This window comes from Ochotona curzoniae, unplaced genomic scaffold, assembly GCF_017591425.1.
Source record: "Ochotona curzoniae isolate NIBS_2020 unplaced genomic scaffold, NIBS_Ocur_1.0 contig_1976, whole genome shotgun sequence".
Taxonomy (NCBI): Eukaryota; Metazoa; Chordata; class Mammalia; order Lagomorpha; family Ochotonidae; genus Ochotona; species Ochotona curzoniae.
Genome location: NW_024465279.1, coordinates 463,936 through 482,759, shown reverse-complemented (window position 1 = coordinate 482,759; position 18,824 = coordinate 463,936). Strand labels below are relative to the sequence as shown.

The following is an 18,824-nucleotide window of genomic DNA, read 5'->3' as shown; positions in this document are numbered from 1 at the left end:
CTAGGCCAACCATCCGCAGTGAGGCGTGGTCCTCCCTCCAGCAATCCTAACCCTGCAGTGAGACTCCAGGCTCTGTCCTAACTTGATCTGCGCCTGACCAGGCCATCCATCTCCTTCTACATCCTCACCAGGCACATACGTGGTCCTCAGGTGGTGACAGACCTCCTTTGCTTATGCCAAAAATTCAGTAAGCTTTGTCTTAGTATACTGTGTTTTGACACGGTAAAATATATAGCATCAAACTGTCCATTTAAAACATTCGGTGGCTCTGATCATGCTTGCAATCATCCTCGCTGACTGCGGATGGATTTTCATCATCCCAAACAGAAGCTCTGTATCCCTAAAACTTTGATTTCACATGCCTTCTTCCCCTTTTCCTACTTGCAGTGACTTCAACTTCCCTTTGCAGGAATGCACCTTATTTAGGTATTTCATATAAGTATAATCGTGAAATTTTATCCTTATTGTTCTTGGCTAATGCACTTAGAATAACCATTTCAAGCTTTGCCTGCATTACAGTGGCATGTACTGGCACTTCATTATTTTCTGAGGGTGAAGCAATATGTCATGGCAGGCATATACCAATTCTTGCTGACTTGGTCATAGGTTGATGGCCATTTTGGTTTGTATCTGCTTGGCTCCTTGTTCTCATTTATTTGAGATATGTGTGGTGTGCCTGAGGGTGGTAGTGCTGGGCGCATTTCTCTGTTGAACTTTGAGGAAGTACTAACCAGCTTCTGACATCTCAACAAGCAATCTAGGAGGGTCCTAGTTTCTGCGACTCCTTGTCAACACTTGGCATCTTCCACGTTTTAAATGATAGCCTTTCTACTTAAGCATGGAAGTGTGCTCATTTTCCCAATAACTAATGATACAGAACCTCTTTTACAGCCATTTTTGTGTCTTCAGATATATGTCTAGTCAAGTCCTTTACCCACTTAAATTGTGTTTTGCTGTGGTTTTGTTGTAGTAGTTCTTTCTATACTGGATGATAAACCGTTACTAGGTATATGATTCACACATATTTCCTGTGCACTGTAGGATGTCTTTTCGCCTTTCTGATAAGTGCCCTTTATGAACAACGGCTTAATTTTGATGAAGAAGTCTAAGTTATCCATTTTTTTCTTTTGTTGCTCATGCTTTTGGTGTTGTATCTAAGAATCTATTGTCAGATCTAAGGTCAAGAACGTGTGTCCTTATAGGCACATAGTATAAATACTGTATACTTTCAACTTTTATATTTGTGTCATTCATCAGTTTTAGTTAATATTTGTATATGATATAAAATGTGATGCAATCTCATTCTTTTGCCAGCAGAAATCCAGCCGCCCCTGGCACCATTTGTTGAAAAGGATTCTCATTGAATGGGGACTGGGTACTTCAACTGGCCATAAAGGTGTTAATGTATTTCTGAACACTCAGTTCTATTTCATTGGTACATATTTTTAACCTGATATCAATATCATGCTGCCGTTTTGATTATTTCAGTTTTCAGACAGTTTTTGACTAGGGAATGTGAGACTCTCAAATTTATTCTTTTTAAAAATCATTCTAAATATCCAAAATCTTTTATAATTTCATATAAACTTGAAGATTGTCTTTCCCACTCCCTCCAACCCCCAAAAAGAAGAACCAAAAGAATCTGTTGGAACTTTGTCAGCAATGAAGCCTATACCTCATTTTGAGTACTACGGCTATTGTAGCAATACTAGGTTTTCAATAGTGAATGTGGGCTGTGTTTCCACTTAGTCTTTTTTTAAATTTCTTTTGATAATGTTTTGTAATTTCCTATGTGTTTTATGCTTCCTGAGTTAAATTTACTCCTGAATATTTCATCCTTTAGATATTGTCATAAATAAATTGCTTTCTGGATTTGTTTTTTGGATTGTTAAATGCCAGCACATAGGGGCACACAACTGATTTTTGTGTGCTAATCTTGTGTCCTGCAATTTTACTGACATCATTTATTAATCAGACTAGCTTTCTGGTGGGCTATGGGGGGATTTTCCATACGTAGATTCATGTCACCATGACTAAAGATAGTTTTATTTATTCATTGTAATGGGCATACATTTAATTAGTTTTTCTTGTTTAATTATTTCGCATGGAAATTCTAGTTCAAGACTGGCTGTAGTGTAGTGCATCCTTGTCCTGTACTTGATCATAGCTGTGTTATTATTATTATTCATTATTAAAGAAGTGATTTGATCACATTCAGGACACTCCCGTCTATTGCCAGTTTTCTGAATATCCTACTGTACTTTCCGACTACTCATTATTTGCTTACAATTTCCCTCATGTCTGGAAACGTGTTTGCCCTGATTCTTTGGACAAAGAAAACATATTTCAAGCCCATCCCAAATGCCACTCCATTTTGCTCGTGCAATTTCTGTGTATTTAAACCCTTCGTTGCAATTAGTTGCTTGCTGGGTGTTAGACGGAGGGTCTGTGAGCCTCTTAAGTGTGGCGCGGAGCTCAGTCATCTGCCGTCCCCAGAATGTCGCTCAGCTTTCATGCGATGCTTGTTTAAACTTCTCCTTGAGTACCTGGCCCAGCTGCTCCTATAGCATTTTGCAAGGGCACTCCCCCTCTGTAAGCTGACCCGGGAATCCCACTGGCAGGTTGCTCTGGTAACTGAGGTCAGCCCGCCAGAAGTGGCCTGGAGTGTCTCTTCGGTATTTGCGTTATAGGAACACCAAGGCGAACAGCATCGTTTTCACCCTGCTCCACATTGAACATGTGAAGCAGGTGGGCATTTACCAACCAGGGGAGTGCTCACACCAGGATTCATTCACACTTGGCAAGGCTGGGCCACCAAACTGTGCCCTCCTCTCAGTGTCAAACCACATCAAATCCATGAGGACTAATGGGAGGGCCGTTCTGCGACCCACACATTGCTGGGGACACCAAGGGCTCCCCTGACTTAGCACAGTCCCTCATACATGGGGTGTATATAGGTGTATATGTATGTGTGTGTGTGTGTATGTGTGTGTGTGTATGTGTGTGTATGTGTGTGTGTTCATACCAATGGGAAGAATTTTCCTGGCCAGGTTGTGAACCAGAGAACTGTTAGTGTCTTAGTTGTCATAAACCACAACTGCACAGACTTACCATCTTGTGGTCCTGGAGGTTACATGAAGTTCCAAGTCTCCCTGGGCTAAAATCACAGCATTCGCAGGGCTGTGTTGTTACTTTTTGGTCCTCTAAGGGCAGTTTGGTGGCCCTCTGGCTGCTGCCTGAGCATCCTCGCTCACAGCCCCAGTGTTCCCACTAATCTGACCTCTACTTATCTCACTGTCTTCTCCCATGCAAGGAGGCTTGCTTGGTTACATCAGGTTCAGGGGTGGAATGCAGGGGAACAACTTCCAGCTAGAGAACCTGAATGCAAGCACAGCTGTCAGGCCCCTTTTGCCACCTCAGTGCCCGGGGGTGAGGACATGAACGCATCCCAAGGACAGGGCAGTGTGTACTTACCCGGCTCATCACCTATGCTGGCTGATCTTTCCACTGGCTAGAGAGGACCCCCTGGCTGAGTTCACGAGCCTAGTCACCCACCCAGCTCAAGGACTCCCATGGCACAGAGAAGGAAATGGAGGCCCAGGGTGGGACTCAGGTTGTGTCGGTTGTGGTCAGCAGGGCTCAGCTTAGAAAGCAGCTCTCCGGGGGCTGGCATATTGGTTCCCTGACATTTGCACTCTAGGTAGGCACACTCGTTGGAGTCCTGACCATACCACTTCCTGTCCAGCTCTCCTGCAAACATGTCTGGGAGAAGAGCAGATTACAGCACAGGTGCCCTCGGCCCCAGCTACTCATGTGTGAGACCCGGATGTTGTCCAAGACTCCTGGCTTGAACCTGACTGTTGTAGCCATTTAGAGGGTGAACCAGCAGAAGGAAATCTCTCTCTGTGTGTGTCTGTGTGTCATTATGCCTTCCAAAGAAATACATCTGACAATAATAGAAAAGAAATCAAATAGAAGAGCTCTGATCCAGATAATTGTGCACATCACTAAATTTCTGACTGATAAGGCATGTAGGAGAAGGGAAGAAATCATGCAAGGACCATGACCTTGCCCTCTTGAGCAGGTTCTGAGTCAGCATCAGCCTAGACCCTCAAGTCCAGGAGAGGCCGATGACCCCTGTGCTGGCATGTCCTATTACTGTCCCTGGAGAATCTGGCATTTTCCCCTGAAGTTAACTCATTAAGAACTCCCAGTGGGCTGTTCCATGGCTCTTCCCAAAGTTCCGTCCAACAGGGCAGGGCTTGTTTTCCGAGTGCCCCAGGAGTCCCTGGAGGTGGGCATGGCTCAGGAAAGCCGGGCTCCCCAGCTCACTGGGAGCTGACAGATTGCACTTCCCGTTAGCTCAGCCATTAACTCCTGCCTTCTGTCACTCTGTGCCCACACATGGTCTGGTCTCCCTGCACACTTCCAGAAAGCTCCTGGCTGCCCACCCTTGCCACTCCAGCGCTGCTCTCTGCTAGCAGTGACACACTCCCATCACCACCAACTCTCCTCCCCCGCCCCACCGTCTGACACTGCCTTGCGTCTGGGGCTGGAATTTTGTCGTTGCTATGGAAGTGGGATTGGGCTCAGCCTTTCCAGACTCACAGAGTGTCCAAAAACACACACGGCATCGCGCGCTGACACACCGCTGACAAGCTGCGATGACGGAGATGTACTTTTCAGTGTCATCTTGACAAGGAGCAGGAGCCTCTATCTGCCGGCCCATCCGCCTGACCATCTGTTTCCCAAGACGGTCTCTAGTTGACTGGCTCCCGGCCTGAGCCTGCCTTGCTGGGGCTCTGCTCCCCGCGAGGCCTGGCTGCCTGCAGGGGGCCAGAAGGCAAGAGTCCCCCTTGTCATCCCGGGCTGTGCTGCTGGGAGCAAGGCGAGGCTGGGGTGGCTCTGCGGACAGCTCAGGGTCTCTCCTCTCTGGCTTGGCTGAGGGTGGGCGCTCCGGCTGGGTGTGACAGAGGGCGGGGAGCCAGGTGTCCTGCCTTGTTTGCGGCCGAAGCTACAGCTTTAGGGATTTCCTCGGTCCGCTTGGAGGAGGCTCTTGGAAAGGCAGCCTTTTGGGGAGACGCCAGCATTTCCAGGTGGTGTGGGGAGGGCTGTCCAAGACACGTGGATTCCTTTGCTTCCTCCCTCCGATTCCCCGCTGGAAGGAAGGGGAGAGGAATGCCTGGCTTTGTGCATGGCCCAGCTAGCTAATGGAAAATAATAAATAAATAAATAAATAAATAAAGAATTCCTTCCACTCAACATGAACGATGGGTCCTGCACTTTTGGGGGGGTGTAAGCATGTGTAGAAGAGGGGATGATAGGAATGGGGAGTGAAGACACCTCTCTTGTCCCTTACTCTCTGCACGTGTCAGACTTGTACCCTCGGTCTGCATCCACTCTCCCATGAAGATGTGAGGCAGGGCATGCTGACCCCATACCACCATGCTGCTTTGGCTGGAAGGGACCAGCAAGCAAGCAGATGGCTACAAGCAAAGCCCCCCTGCCGCAGCACCCCCAGGATTCTGTTTGATACCTCCCAAGGAGGTTCTCTGTCCAATCCATCTGAGGACAGCACCGGTCCATCTGCTGGGGAGCCAACTTGCCCAGGACAATTTCTTGCCCCCTCTCTGTGTTTCTCTGCCTTGTGATGACAGGTGATAGAGTTGGTATCCTTGGTTCTTTACAGCTCCTGGAGTTCTGCTGTGTTACCCGGCCCCTCCTCGGGAGGCGAAGCCCAGAAGGGCAGCCATCAGCACCGTGTCTTGGACATGACAGCTCTCCCTCTGAGCCTGGGAGGATAGCAGCCCCAGCAATTATTAGCTGATAAATAGTTGGCTCGTATCTCCTCCTGAAATAATCCTCCCACGTGCTGATGGTTGTCAGCTCTGGGTAGAAATCTGATGCTACAGAGTGGAGATCCTGCTCTGGATCTGCACCGTGGCGCTTGGGAGACTGGCGGTCTCTTGTGGGGTGGGGAGGAAAGCGTGCGTGAACGGGCTCATGGGGACTTCTGTGCCAGGGCAGGAGTTGGGACGTGGGACCTGAGCCAACCATCACGTGGACGCAGGTCGCAGCTCTCTAACTGCGTTTTGATTCCTCAGTCCCCAATTTCCTTCTCTGCCCTTCCCCCACTCTTCTAGCCATCCAGTAATCCCTCTTCTACTTCAGATCAGCTGGTTTGCATTTTAACTTTCACATGTGAGAGAGAACATACGGGATTTACCTTTCTGAGTCTGGTTTATTTCATCCACCATCACGTCCTCCACTTCCAAAACACAATCTCTCATCATTGAAAGGGGGATTTGAAGAACTACTTTTGAGCACTTGCTAAATGGCTTCAAGGGAATTTCCATCCAAGTTTCTGGTATTCAAAGGATTTTTTTCCCCCAGCTATTTTTAGGTTATTATTTTTTAAAAAAAAACTCTCTCCCAAAATTTCAAACTCTCAGAGAAGAGAGTTGTGTAGTCAACATATCCCTTTTTGGTTAGTGTGGAGTCTGTGGAACCCCTGGAGAAGGAGGCTGCTGTGGGTCAAGTGGCTACCCTGAGAGGCATCAGTGGGAGATGGGCCGGCCCCCTGCGCCTGGAGCAAGTAGCCAGTGAAGGCATTCGCACATGCTTTAGTGACAGGTGCATTTGCGGAAGGTGTTTTCAGATTCTAACTGCTTCCAGGCAGTTCCCACAGGTCACAGAGACCTGCCCGGAACCAAGAGGAACGAAGCTGCCAGGAGTCTGGGAGCATTCACTGAGTCCCTGGAAGGAGTCAGTCCTCATTTTGGATACTTAGGTGCAGCAGCAGGAAGCACAGAAAGAGATGTCATTTCTCACAGGCTTACATTTCACATAGAAATGTACTGTTTGGAAACAATTGCCTTTTTCACATTCTGTAAAGGGTCTATACATTTTTTTTTTTGATGAAGGTGCTAATTGCACCTGTTCATGGGGCTCGAGATGACGCATCATGACATTTATACAGCATGGTCTTATGGTAGTAACTAGCATGTCCAGCTCCGTACCATTTCTTTGTCTTGGGAGCATCAGAGTCTTTCTCCTGGACTTCTGCACAAAATATATACTAGCTTATCATGAACTATAATCAATCTTCCATGCTGTGGAATGCTAGAGCTTATTTCTTCTCTCCGTGTTTTGATAGCTGTTGTTCAAACTTCTTGGACCCACACACTCACCTTCTCAACTTCCGGGAACAACATTCAGATAAACTTTTCCCCTTTCTGTTAGTTTCTGCAGTTGTGAGGAGATATGGTACTTGTCTTTCTATGCCTGAATTATTTTACTTGACTTAAGTTCCTCCAATTCCCTCTGTTTGACCTCAAGCTCTTTGATTTCGTTTTTCTTTACTGCTGAGTAATACTCCACTGTGCATTTGTACCACATTTTCTTCATCCGTCCAATCACTGGGGAGTGTTGGGGCTGATTCCATCTTATCTGTTGTGAGCAGTGCCAGCAATGAGCATGAGAGGTAAATCTTTGGTAGGCTAATTTCATATCCTTTGGGTTTATACCCGGAACCCAGAGAGCATGCTCAATGTTGAAACTATTTTTAGTTCTTGAGGGGAATTCCATATTGATCTCCATAATGAGGCATTAATTGCCATTCCTATCAACAGTATACGACAGATCTCCTATTTGCACATTTTTTTAAATATTGCTTTATTTTGACAATCCTTGCATAGTTGATTAGGGCACAAAGGGTCAAGGACTACAGTAAAGTGGGTAAGACTATTGTTTCCACTTTATTGCTTTTTTTTTTTTTCTGTATCTGGGGTAAAGGGGGAGATAAAGGGAGAAGCCCCATCTAGCCTCCCACCCATCCCAGGCCCCCTATTTGCACATCTTTGATAGCATTTGCTGTTATTGTCTTTTCAATAACAGCCGTGAAGTTAAGATGCAAGTTGGGATGCCCACACTCCATATCAGAGTGCCAGAGTTTGATACTTGGCTCCAGCTCTTGGTTTCAACTTCCTGTTAATAAGGAGCCAGGGAAGCAGTAGCGATGGTTCAAGCGCTTATGTTCCTTTCAGCCATGTGGGGGACCCAATTGACAGGTCCCTTGCTTTGGCTTTGCCCAGCCGTAGTCTTTGAGGCATTGGGGGAGTAAACCACCGGATAAGAGTTCCCTCTCTCTCATGCTTTCTCTCCTTCTCTTAAATAAATGCATCATCAACAACAACAACAACAACAACGACGACGACGACGACGAAAGAAAGAGAAAGAAAGAAAGAAAAAGTATAGCCATTCTAACTTTTTAAGACAATATCTAGTAACGTTTTTAAGTTTTTTTATTTAGTTCTTCGAAAAGCAGAGTTAGAGAGAGAGAAAAAAGAGAAGAGAGAAAGAGAGAGAGAGAGAGATCTTCCATCCATTGGCTCATTCACCAAATGGCTGCGCTAGCCAGAGCTGGGACAATCTGAAGCCAGGAACCAGGAGTTTTTTCTGGGTCTCGCATTTGGATTTAGGGACCCAAAGACTTGGCTGTCCTCTGTTGCTTTCCAAGGTGCATCAGCAGGGAGCTGGATTGGAATTAGGGAGCAGCTGGGACCCTAACTAGCACCCATATGGGATGGCAGCAGTTCATCCTCTATGCCACAGCATTGGCCCCAGTTAGCATTTTTCTTGATGGGTTATGATACTGGACATCTTGTTGACCACTTGTAATTCTTATTCTGAGAAATTTCTGTTCAGATCATTTACTCATTTTTCTGGTTGCTGTTCAGTGTTTGTTTTCTTTATGGATTCTTGCTTTTTGAATGATTTATGGATTCAATCCTTTGTAAGGTGAGTGACTTTTAACTATTTTCTCCTATGCTCTTCTCCGTCGGTTTGCTTTGATCTAGCCCCTTCTGTCTGCTTTCACTTTGGCTGCCCGTGTTCTTGAACTCGTTCTTGTCGGTGAAATTCACTGTCTACACTATTGCCCTGATAAATTTCCTGTGTTTTCTTCTAGTAGTTTGACACTTTTTAAGTCTTTATATTTTTTGAAAGTTTTGTCTTATTCTTTCCAGAAAATATTTATTTTGCTTTTCATCACAGATAACTTAAAGCATTGAATAGTTGGGGTTTTTTTTTTCTTTCTCCTCATCAAGTCTCGTGTTAACGTGGTGATCATAGAAAGGGAACAGATTTTTATTTTTTATTTTTAGAAACTGGTGTTTATTTTCCGTCAACTTCACGTCTGCTTCAAAGACTGCAGATCACTCAAGACCACTCGGTGGTTGTTCCTACCCATTCAGTGGCCTGAGCCGTGGGGGCTGCAGCCCAGTGTTCAGTGGCAGGCTGGGCGCTCCAGTCCTCAGTGGGGAACTGCAGGATGGTCACAGAAGGCACCTGCACACCCTAGGACCAGTCTGCAACCTCGGGCTGGGTAGCCGTGAACTCAGAGCGGGGCGGTGCATTCACCCTGGAACTCCTCCTTGGTCACGGCCTTTTCAGCCGCAGCCTGTTCTTGTTTTTCAATCTCTTCAGGATCACGGTAGAAGTAGAGGCATGACCTCCCACGGGTGCTCACGGGAGATGGTGCCACGCATGCGCAGAACCTCCCGGGCCAACATCCACCACATCAAACCCACAGAGTAGGCTCCCTTGTTGTTGCACGGGATAGCAATGTCCACGTAGCGCAGAGAAGAGTCCGTGTTGCACAGAGCAGTGGTGGGCAGGTGCACGTACGACGCCTCCGTGAGGGACTGGTGGTCGGCCCTGGGAGCTGTCACCAGCAGGAGCCGGGGCTCCCGGAAGGTGGCCTGGATCTGGTTAGTGAAGGTGCCGGGAGTGAAGCGGCCAGCGATGGGAGTAGCTCCAGTGGCAGCAGCAAACTTCAGCACAGCCCTCTGGCTGGTGTTCCGGGAGGAGATCACGCTGACGTCAGCAGGGTTCTCGATGGCCACGATGGCCCGCGCCGCCAGCAGGAGCCTCTCCCAGGTCCTCTTGAGGTTGATGATGTGGATGCCATCGCTTTTCCTTTTGCAGATGTGCTGCTCCATCTGGAAGTCGAGGTTGGTGCCTCCCAGGTGGGTTCCCGCAGCCAGGAACTTGAAGACATCCTCCTCCTTCATCTGCAGGATGTCAAGGGCTCCGGACATTGCAACAGCTTCCCTGTAAAGTTTCGCCGGGAATCAAAGACAACACCGAATGGAGCCCTCGCTGGGAGCGCAGAAAAAAGCTGCGTGTGGTTTTGAACAGGTGAAGAAGCAGTGCTGAGGGTCGGGGCTGGCTGAAACCATGTGCATGGATATGTCAGTCTTCCATCACCACGCACTGAAGCCACATTGTCTCTCCATTGTGTCCCTGCCAGTGACCTGTTGGCTACAGACACCTGGCTTTGTTTATGAGATCTCGGTTCCCTTCCGTTGGTCCTACGTGCCTATTTTCATGCCAGTGCCATGTGGTTGGAGTGATCATAGCTCTGATCTATGTCTTGAAGTAAGGTTTTGAGATGCCTTCAGTTGTGTTCATTTTGGTCAACACCTCTATTCTTATTCAGGAACCCTGGTGTTTCTACACGTGACTCAGGGCTCTGTTCTCTTGCACTGTGCAAGTCAATTGTGTCTGGCTTTGAATCGATGTGTTAAGACTTTGCCCAAGGTCTTGCGAGCTTCTTCGTGTCTCTCTGTGGAAGGACCTCGCTGACTAACGGTACCTGGTCAGCGTGTGTCTAGTGGCCATCCTGTTTCCTGCTTCACGTTCCCATCAGCCTCTCACCAAGTCCTTCGATTCTGCTATTAAGTTGCTACTGAATCTGCCCATAGCTCTGTCTCTACCACTTCTGCCCACACCCAAGCTATTGCATCGTTGACTCAGCCACCACCAGTCCTCCGAGCGGCCTCTGAAAGGCCACTTGGCCAGCTAAAGGGCCTGTCTTCGTTGCATTAGCACGTTGAGGAGTCTGAACCATGGAAAATCTCTGTGAGAAGAGATGTACTATGCTATATTTGGAACCACCCAGCAGAATGTCCTGCCTGTTTCTCTGTCCTCCAAGTAGAAACTGAAAGAATGAATTCAGGGAGTGAGGCTGGGGAGCCACAGAGTCTTGTGGGGTTCCCGCAGGGTCCAAAATCTCTGAGCTGCCGTGGCCTGTGCCATGGCCAATACAACAGGGATTATGCAAAGGGTGTGAAATGCAACATCTGGCTCAAAAACTGCTCAGATATCAGTTCATTTACTTTTGCAGCAATTTAACTTGTCAGCCAATCTGTGTTCACGGTGTCGGAAGAACGCTGCCGCTGCCCTGCAGAGGGTCTTTTAATCCCAGAAGCTGGCATGCACCTTCCAGCCACTGAACGTGGGGCTGGGTCTTCCCGCACACCTGCCTTTGATGGCCCCATGCTGCCTCCCTGCCTCCACTTAGCATTTTGATTTGTGTAGCTTTGCTAAGCCTCTCTTCCTCGCAGCGTGTTGACTTATCACTCATCCCAGTAAGTTCCCGTTCTCTCTGCTCCTGACAGCCCTGCCTAATGTACTTATTCATTCAATTTAAATAAATCGAACATGGGCCTATGACAGCCGATAAGTGAGTCACACAAGAACAAACAGAAGAGAAAGCTCTGTAAATAGTCAAATGTCAAGTCGGAACGGAAAACTGTCCCCACAGCTTCAACGAACCTTGGATGTCTAATATTTATGGCCAATTGGTGTCATTAGAAAGTAAATAAGGCCTCTTATGCTGCATTACATAAGATTAACTGCAAGCAATGGAGTTTAAATAGCAGAGATAAGTGCAGATGGAAATAAACCTGTTTAAAGCTCGAAATATTTGATGGGCCTCCTTGCTGCTTTTAAGATAATTGATCTGTATATCTGCATTGAATCTCGCCCATAAAAGCTTTGAAGAGACTTGTGGCAAAGCCTGTTTAGACCCAAATCACATTTCTCTGGGGCCACCCAGCCATGGTTAGAATCTCTCTGAAGAGGAACTCCAGAGCTGGGGAAAGTAGAAAAAAATAAAAGCCAGGGAGAAAGAAAAGCCTTCTGGCTGTATAACCCTTACCTTCAGTCTCCCATTTTCTGCCCGTCAGCTCGCAGTTAAATGATCGCTCTGCTGGAGTTTGAAGCCAAAAGCTGGGAGCCTCTCAAGGATCTTGCCTGTGGGTCGAAGGGCCTAAGCACTTGGGTCATCTGCTCCTGCTTTCCCAGGCACATCAGTAGGGATCTAGATGGGAAGCTGGAACAGTCAAGGACTTGAACTGGGACCTCTCTGGGAGGCTGGCACTGCAGGTGGGTGACTTAACCTGTTTCTCCACTACACTTGCAGCAGAAATCAAATTTGTGTAGGTTCCTGATGGCGATACCACATTGCTTGTGCAGAAGAAGCTGCATGTGAGTTTGAAGCTTCTTGCATCCTTCTACCCTGGGCAATGAGTAGACCAACCCAGAGAGCCAATGGAGAGTGGAGGCTGTCGAGGACCAGGGCTCCTCTGTTGGGATTGCCGTCGTCTGTCCATGCTGGCATCCATCGGAGTGTCCTTGCCCCCATCTGGTCTTAACCTTGAGTCTAAGCAACTTGTAGCATTGGCTTCCTGGGTACTATCTTGCCACAGTAGTTGGCTGGCTGTGCCACCTGTCTGCCACCGGTGGCTACCCTGCTGCTTTCTGTCCTGGGCACCTCATTTTCAGCACTAGCAGTTATTTGCTTTGATTTGGACGCCCTAGTTTCTTCCTTCTCAGCTCAAGAAGTTGTTCTGCTTGCTTTAATTTCTGGGAGGGAGGAACCTGTTGGCAACTAATCTGCTATTCTTTGGAATCTTCATTGGTTGGACTTGGAATTTGATATCCCCATGGACATGATTTGATGTTATTATGCTGTTATTCCTTCCATGAGGCAAGGGACATGAAGACACCCCCAGCTGCTCCCTACAAGGAGGAGGGATTGTGAGGCAACAGGAATTCCTGGGAACTTGGGGGACAATAATATACAGCAAGATGTCATTGCACCATTACAGTTAAATTCTCAGAAACACTAGACCCGGTTGTCCTATTAGGGAAGGGTGCCCTGTGCCTGAAGGCTTGTGGCAGTTGCTGGCAGCCCAGTTGTAGAGGAGATACAGGGATCAAGGTGGCAGGCCAAGAATGTATCTAAGTTGTTGTTGGGGGACTGAGCATGAATCGGCTCCCCAGATGCATGCGAGTGTGGAAGCTCTGAGTTCAAATATGAAGGGAGGTAGGCGGAGGGTGGCATCTCAGAGGTGGAGCTGGTGGGAAGTAGTTAGCCCACGGAGGGTCTTGCATTTCGGATGCAGTGGATGATTCTGGTTGTGTCTGGCCTTGTTCTCCATCTGCCCCGCCATAGGAGCACACCACGGCCAGCCTGCACCGGTTGCCCAGCCCGATGACATCAACTAGTTTTGAACTGTCAACTCCAATCTCAATGCTGAAGTTGCACATTTTTTCCTTTCTTTTTTTTTTTTTTTTAAAGATTTATTTTTATTATTTTTTCATTGGAAAGGCGGATATACAGAGAGGAGAGACAGAGAGGAAGATCTTCCGTCCGATGATTCACTCCCCAAGTGAGCGCAACGGGCCGATACTATGCCGGTCCGAAGCCAGGAGCCTCTTCCGGGTCTCCCACGTGGGTGCAGGTTCCCAAAGCTTTGGGCTGTCCTCTGCTGCTTTCCCAGGCCACAGGCAGGGAGCTGGAAGGGAAGCGGGGCTGCCGGGATTAGAACCGGCGCCCATATGGGATCCTGGGCGTGCAAGGCGAGGACCTTTAACCACTTGCGCCACCGCGCCGGGCCCCATTTTTTCCTTTCTTAAGCAGCTTGTGTCAGATGTTTTACTTGAAGTACTGAAAAGTCGACGGAGAGGTGACCCTGTGGTGAGCACGGCTCTACCTAGTCTGGAGACGATAAGAGAGGAACTCCCTGGAGCGGCCACCTCACTGCACCTGACTCCTTCTTGTCTCTGCTGGAGAGTGACCGTGTGACCCGGGTGTGGCGTGCGATCCTTTTCTCCTCCATGGGGACCATTCCTTCCATTCACCCAATGTATTCGAGTTTTGCTTGGAGTTAGGGATTACCCTGCAGTGGTTCTAGGGGGTGTTATTTTAATTGATCTCAGACACCAGGGCCAGACTGGCCCTCAGTCAGTGTGAGTAGGGGATGGATGTGACATGTCTGCTTTTGTGGAGATGCCATGGCAGATAACTCATGCTGATGGCTTCATCCATATAGCTCAGTGTCACCTGAGTATCTGCTTTTGCTGTGCTTTGTGAGTAGTGGATGGCCGGTACCCTACAGGAGTGCTGGCAGGAAGTGACAGTCCCCACAGAAGGAGATATGAGGATTTGAAAATCATGTATTAGGCAACTTGAAGAAAGTCTGTGGGTGGGCCTGGTGCGGTAGTGGCTGAGGTCCTCGCCTTGCACATGCCAGGATCCCACATGGGTGTTGGTTCTAATCCAAGTGACCCTGCTTCCCATCCAGCTCCCTGCTTGTGGCCCGGGAAAGCAGCCAAGAACGACCAAAGCCTTGGGCCCCTGCACCTGTGTGGGAAACCCAAAAGAAGCTCTGAGTTCTTGGCTTTGAATCGGTGTAGCTCTGGCCACAGCAGCCGCTTGGGGAGTGAATCATCAGACAAAAGATCTTCCTTTCTGTCTCTCCCTGTATCTCTATCTGACTTTGCAATAAAAAAATAAAAATTTATGGCATCTGCTAATACCTTATATTTAATCAGATAGATAACTGGTTTTTGCTACTTTTGTTTCTTTCCTTGTTGGTTAAAAATCCATCTCTATTTCAGTGTGGTCATTGGCTTTTTTTTTTTTTTTAAGTATTTCTTTTTATTGAAACGGCAAATCAAATTTACAAAGGGAAGGAGAGATAGAAATATCTTCTATCTTCTGGTGTACTTTCCAAATGGTCACAATGGCCAGAGCTGAGCTGATCTGTAGCCAGGAGCCAGGAGCCAGGAGCCAGGAGCTTCTTCCAGGTCTTCCATGTGGGTGCAGGGTCCCAAGGCTTTGGGCTATCCTCGACTGCTTTCCTAGGCCACATATAGCTAGCTGGATGGAAAGTAGAGCAGTCAGGACTTGAACTAGTGCCCCTATGGGACCCCTGGTGTTTACAAGCTAAGGATTTAGCCAGTTGAGCCATTGTTCAGGGCCCGTGGTTATTGCTTTTTTTTGCGGGGAGGGGGTCAAATCACTTAAATTTTTTCTTTGTCATCTTCACTTGGCTTGACTGTGAGCAGGGAAAGGGTAACTCTTTGCGTAGAATATTTTATCTGCTAATGATCTGGAAGGCAGCTGTGTTCCAGAGCATGGGACAGGCAGATAGCGGTGAGGGCCATGATGGAATGAGCTTTTATGACTTTGGGTTTGAAACGCATTCTCCTCTACCCAAGGGTGATGGGGTGATATGTCTTTATGACAATAGTAAAGAAAAGGAAGGACAGTTCCAAACAGTTAGGATTCTCCTGAGAAACGGTCAGTAGTAAGAGCATTTCGCAGAGGTGGTAAAAGTGTAATTAAAGGCCACCTTTTTTGATGGAAAAAAAAAATCTCAAATTCAGGCATGATTTTTTTCAATATGCTTTAACTATGAACTTTTTAAACATGATTTGTTGGCATGGAGTTTGTTCACTAAAACAAATACAATTTCCCTGACCCCCATTCGCTTATTAAAGGGAGGGAGGGACAGAGAGAGGGAGTGTGTGTTTCCATTCATTGATTCGCCTCCCAGATGCCAGGGCTTGGTCAGGTCACAGCCAGGAGCTCTCACGCACATGGCAAGGATCCAAGTCCTTGAGCCTTACTGCTGCATCCCAGGATACACACTGACAGGAAGCTGGAATCCGAAGTATAGACAGTGGGCATGTGGGAGCCCTGAGTGGTGTTCTAACTGCTGCGGCCAACACCTGGCCCCCACCAAACGAACATACTTTAATTGTATTTTCATGAGGCTTTCTAAGGATGCTCCTATGTAGCTCCGTGAGAGGCAATTCTAGTGGGAATTGGCTCATAGAATGTCTTTGCCACCTACAGCTGGAGACCCAGGAAAGTCAGGAACATAATTCGGAGAAGCAGCCTGGAGTGTGACTTCTACTCTGAACTCAATGACCCAAGCACTGGCAAGGGGAAGTGGGACCCCAAGAGCTCTGATGCCTGAGGTGTTGGGATGCAGGAAAAGATGGTGGTCTGTGCTGAAGAAGAGAGGACAGATTCACACCTCCTCTGCCTTTGTGCTCCAAACTCACTAGACTAGGTGATGCCCATGAATTGTTGCTCAAATGCTTACCTCTTCCAAACCGCCTCCTCATACATACACTGAGGAACAAGGTTCTACCGGCTCTCTGAATGTGCCTTCACCCGGTCAAGTTGGTGAATGTAAGAAGCCTGTGTGTGTTTGTGTAGCCATCTATGAGTGTGGAGAAAGACATGGAAAATCACACTCTATACTGTTAACATGATTTACCTGAATGGATTGAATTAGCAGCAGGAGTGGAGCATCTTTTTTTCTTGCCATGGACCATTTGGATGTTTATAACATCATTTGTGGGTAATATAGAATTGCCGGTTTAATAATAGGTCACACCCAGCTGTACCTTGGCAAGTGTGAAAACAGCTTATAACTAGTGGGCACTCTAGGCCTGGTTAATGCCAAATTTGTGTTAACTATACCGCTGTTCCAGCAAAGTTGCCCATTCTTTTTATTATTATAATTTTTAATATGTAGTGGGGTAGACACCATAATGCTGGCAGATGGGATTTGGAAACCCATGTGTGGGTTTGGTCCAAGTGTGCATGGGCTCTGGGCAGGTAGGCAGGTCCCCAGGGTGGCATGGCACCCTGCCAGAGAACTGGGATTAGGGATCTGCATGCTTGTGGGCATGGGAGGCTGTGGATTGCTCAGAGAAGGGAGCCTGGGGATGTGTGGGAGGGAGGACTGCTGAGGGAGAATGTGACATATGAATAGTGACTTCTGAAGGACTCCTACTGATCTGACTACTGCACTTGCAGGTAAAATATGGGGCTGAGACTGGGTAGTTTAGAGGAAGGAAACCAGAAGACCTTTAGGGGTCAAGCCAATGCAACCACACATGTGGGAAACCTGAGCTGGGCTTGTTGTTATCAACCTTGCCCACTGGCTCATACAAAAACCGTGTCTGGGGGATCCTGTCTGGCAGGACTTGACCATAGTAGCCACCACTGAGTGAGCATGGGGTAGACAATGTCAGTCTGGGCCATGAAACTAATCAGCATGCAAGAGAACTAGATCTGGGAGCAGATTCTGTGGGGGATTTGTGGGCTTACTCTTGTGGGATTACCATACCATCTGGTTTGCTTGAGGGCTGGGAGGTGATGGGCCAACTTGGGCATGGCAGTGGAACTCACCAGCACTCATGGGTGCTGGGGTTGGGAATAGACCATGTTGGTCGAGGCTGTATTATTCACAGTTATACCCAAGAATTGGGTGTAGGGTGGGCTGGACCACAGCATCTACCAGCATACACACAAGACCAACACTGAGGGTGGGCAGACTGTGCCAGGTTAGGGCCTAGCAATCACTGGTACATGCGAGATCTGGGTCTGGGAGTGGGCCAGGTGGGGGAACTTGGGGAACTCCCCGGGTGGGCTGTAGCTCCCATTGGTGAGCCTGTGAGGTGGCTGGGTGTTGGTTAAGCTGGACAGGGACACTTCACTTGTTAGTGGGTATGTGTGAGTTGGCTCGGGATTGCAGGGTCAGAGCATACTAGGCAGAACTAGGCCTAACTGTAGCATACTGGCATGTACAGGAGTCAGGATGGGGTGTGGGCCATGCTGGGCTGGGCTAGGCTAGGCTATCACACCTACTGGTTTACATGAAAGCCAAGGATGGGGCAGAGTGGGCAGGATTAGGCTATAGCACCCACCAGTGAGAGTTGACACTGGGGGCAGGCCAGGTCAGGTCAGGCCAGGCTGCAGTATCTGATGGCTAAGGCCAAGCTGGGTGATGGGTTATGCTGGGCTGTATCGGAGCAACCACTTACATGTTCAAGATTGATGGCTGGGAGCAGGCCTGGCCAGGAAACTAAGGGGACACCCCAGCTGGATTGTGGTTCCTACTGGTGAGCACAAGAGCCAGAATGGGGATGGCAAACTGGGCTGGACATGGCTGCAGTATACCTTAGTGTGGGTGTGGACTGGGTCTGCAGTTTGCCATACTCTGCTAGACTCCAGCACCTGCTAGTGCTTGCAAGAGCCAAGGTAGGTGTAAGACAGACTGGGCTAGGTTTTAGAACCTGCTGAACAGCATGAGAGTTGGGTCTGGGAGTGCACCGGGTAAAGCCTGGCTGTAACATCTAAAGGTAAGAGCCAAACTGGTTGTGGGCTGCCAGACAAGGCCACTGTACCTACCAAGGAGGTGGGTCAAGTCAGGCGAGGCCAAGAACCAGTGTGCATGAAATCTGTCACTGTGACGTGACCTTACAGAGGAGCTTGGGGAACTCTTATGTCAGGACACAGTCCCTGCAGGTGAGTGCAGCCCAGACAAGGCCAGGTTATAGTACCCACCAGCATACATGTCTGTCAGGTCGGGGGGCAAGCCAGGCTGGGCCATAACAACTACTGACAGAGACAGATGTGAGAACCAGTTCAGGGTGTGGGACAGGTGGGGTTGGGCCATGATACCAGGGAGTTCACATTAGGGCCAAGATTTAGGGTTGTCCAGGCTGGGCTAGGCTGTAGCACCCACCAGTATGAACTGGGACTTGGGGCAGACAAGACTGAGCCAAGCTATAGCACCTGCCGGTGAATGTCAGGTTAAGGCTAGACATGCCAAACTGGACTGCAGTATCCACCAGCACACATAAGACTAAGCGAGTGAGGAGGGGTG

At 48.3% G+C, this 18,824-nt stretch overlaps 1 pseudogene across 1 annotated transcript; it reads right to left on the bottom strand.

Annotated features, from left to right (window-relative positions):
• Positions 1–9,159: 9,159 nt before the first annotated feature.
• LOC121149911 lies at positions 9,160–10,123 on the bottom strand (annotated as a pseudogene). Its single transcript, XR_005882877.1, has one exon. The product of XR_005882877.1 is annotated as a 40S ribosomal protein SA-like (transcript).
• Between the last annotated feature and the right edge of the window lie 8,701 nt (positions 10,124–18,824).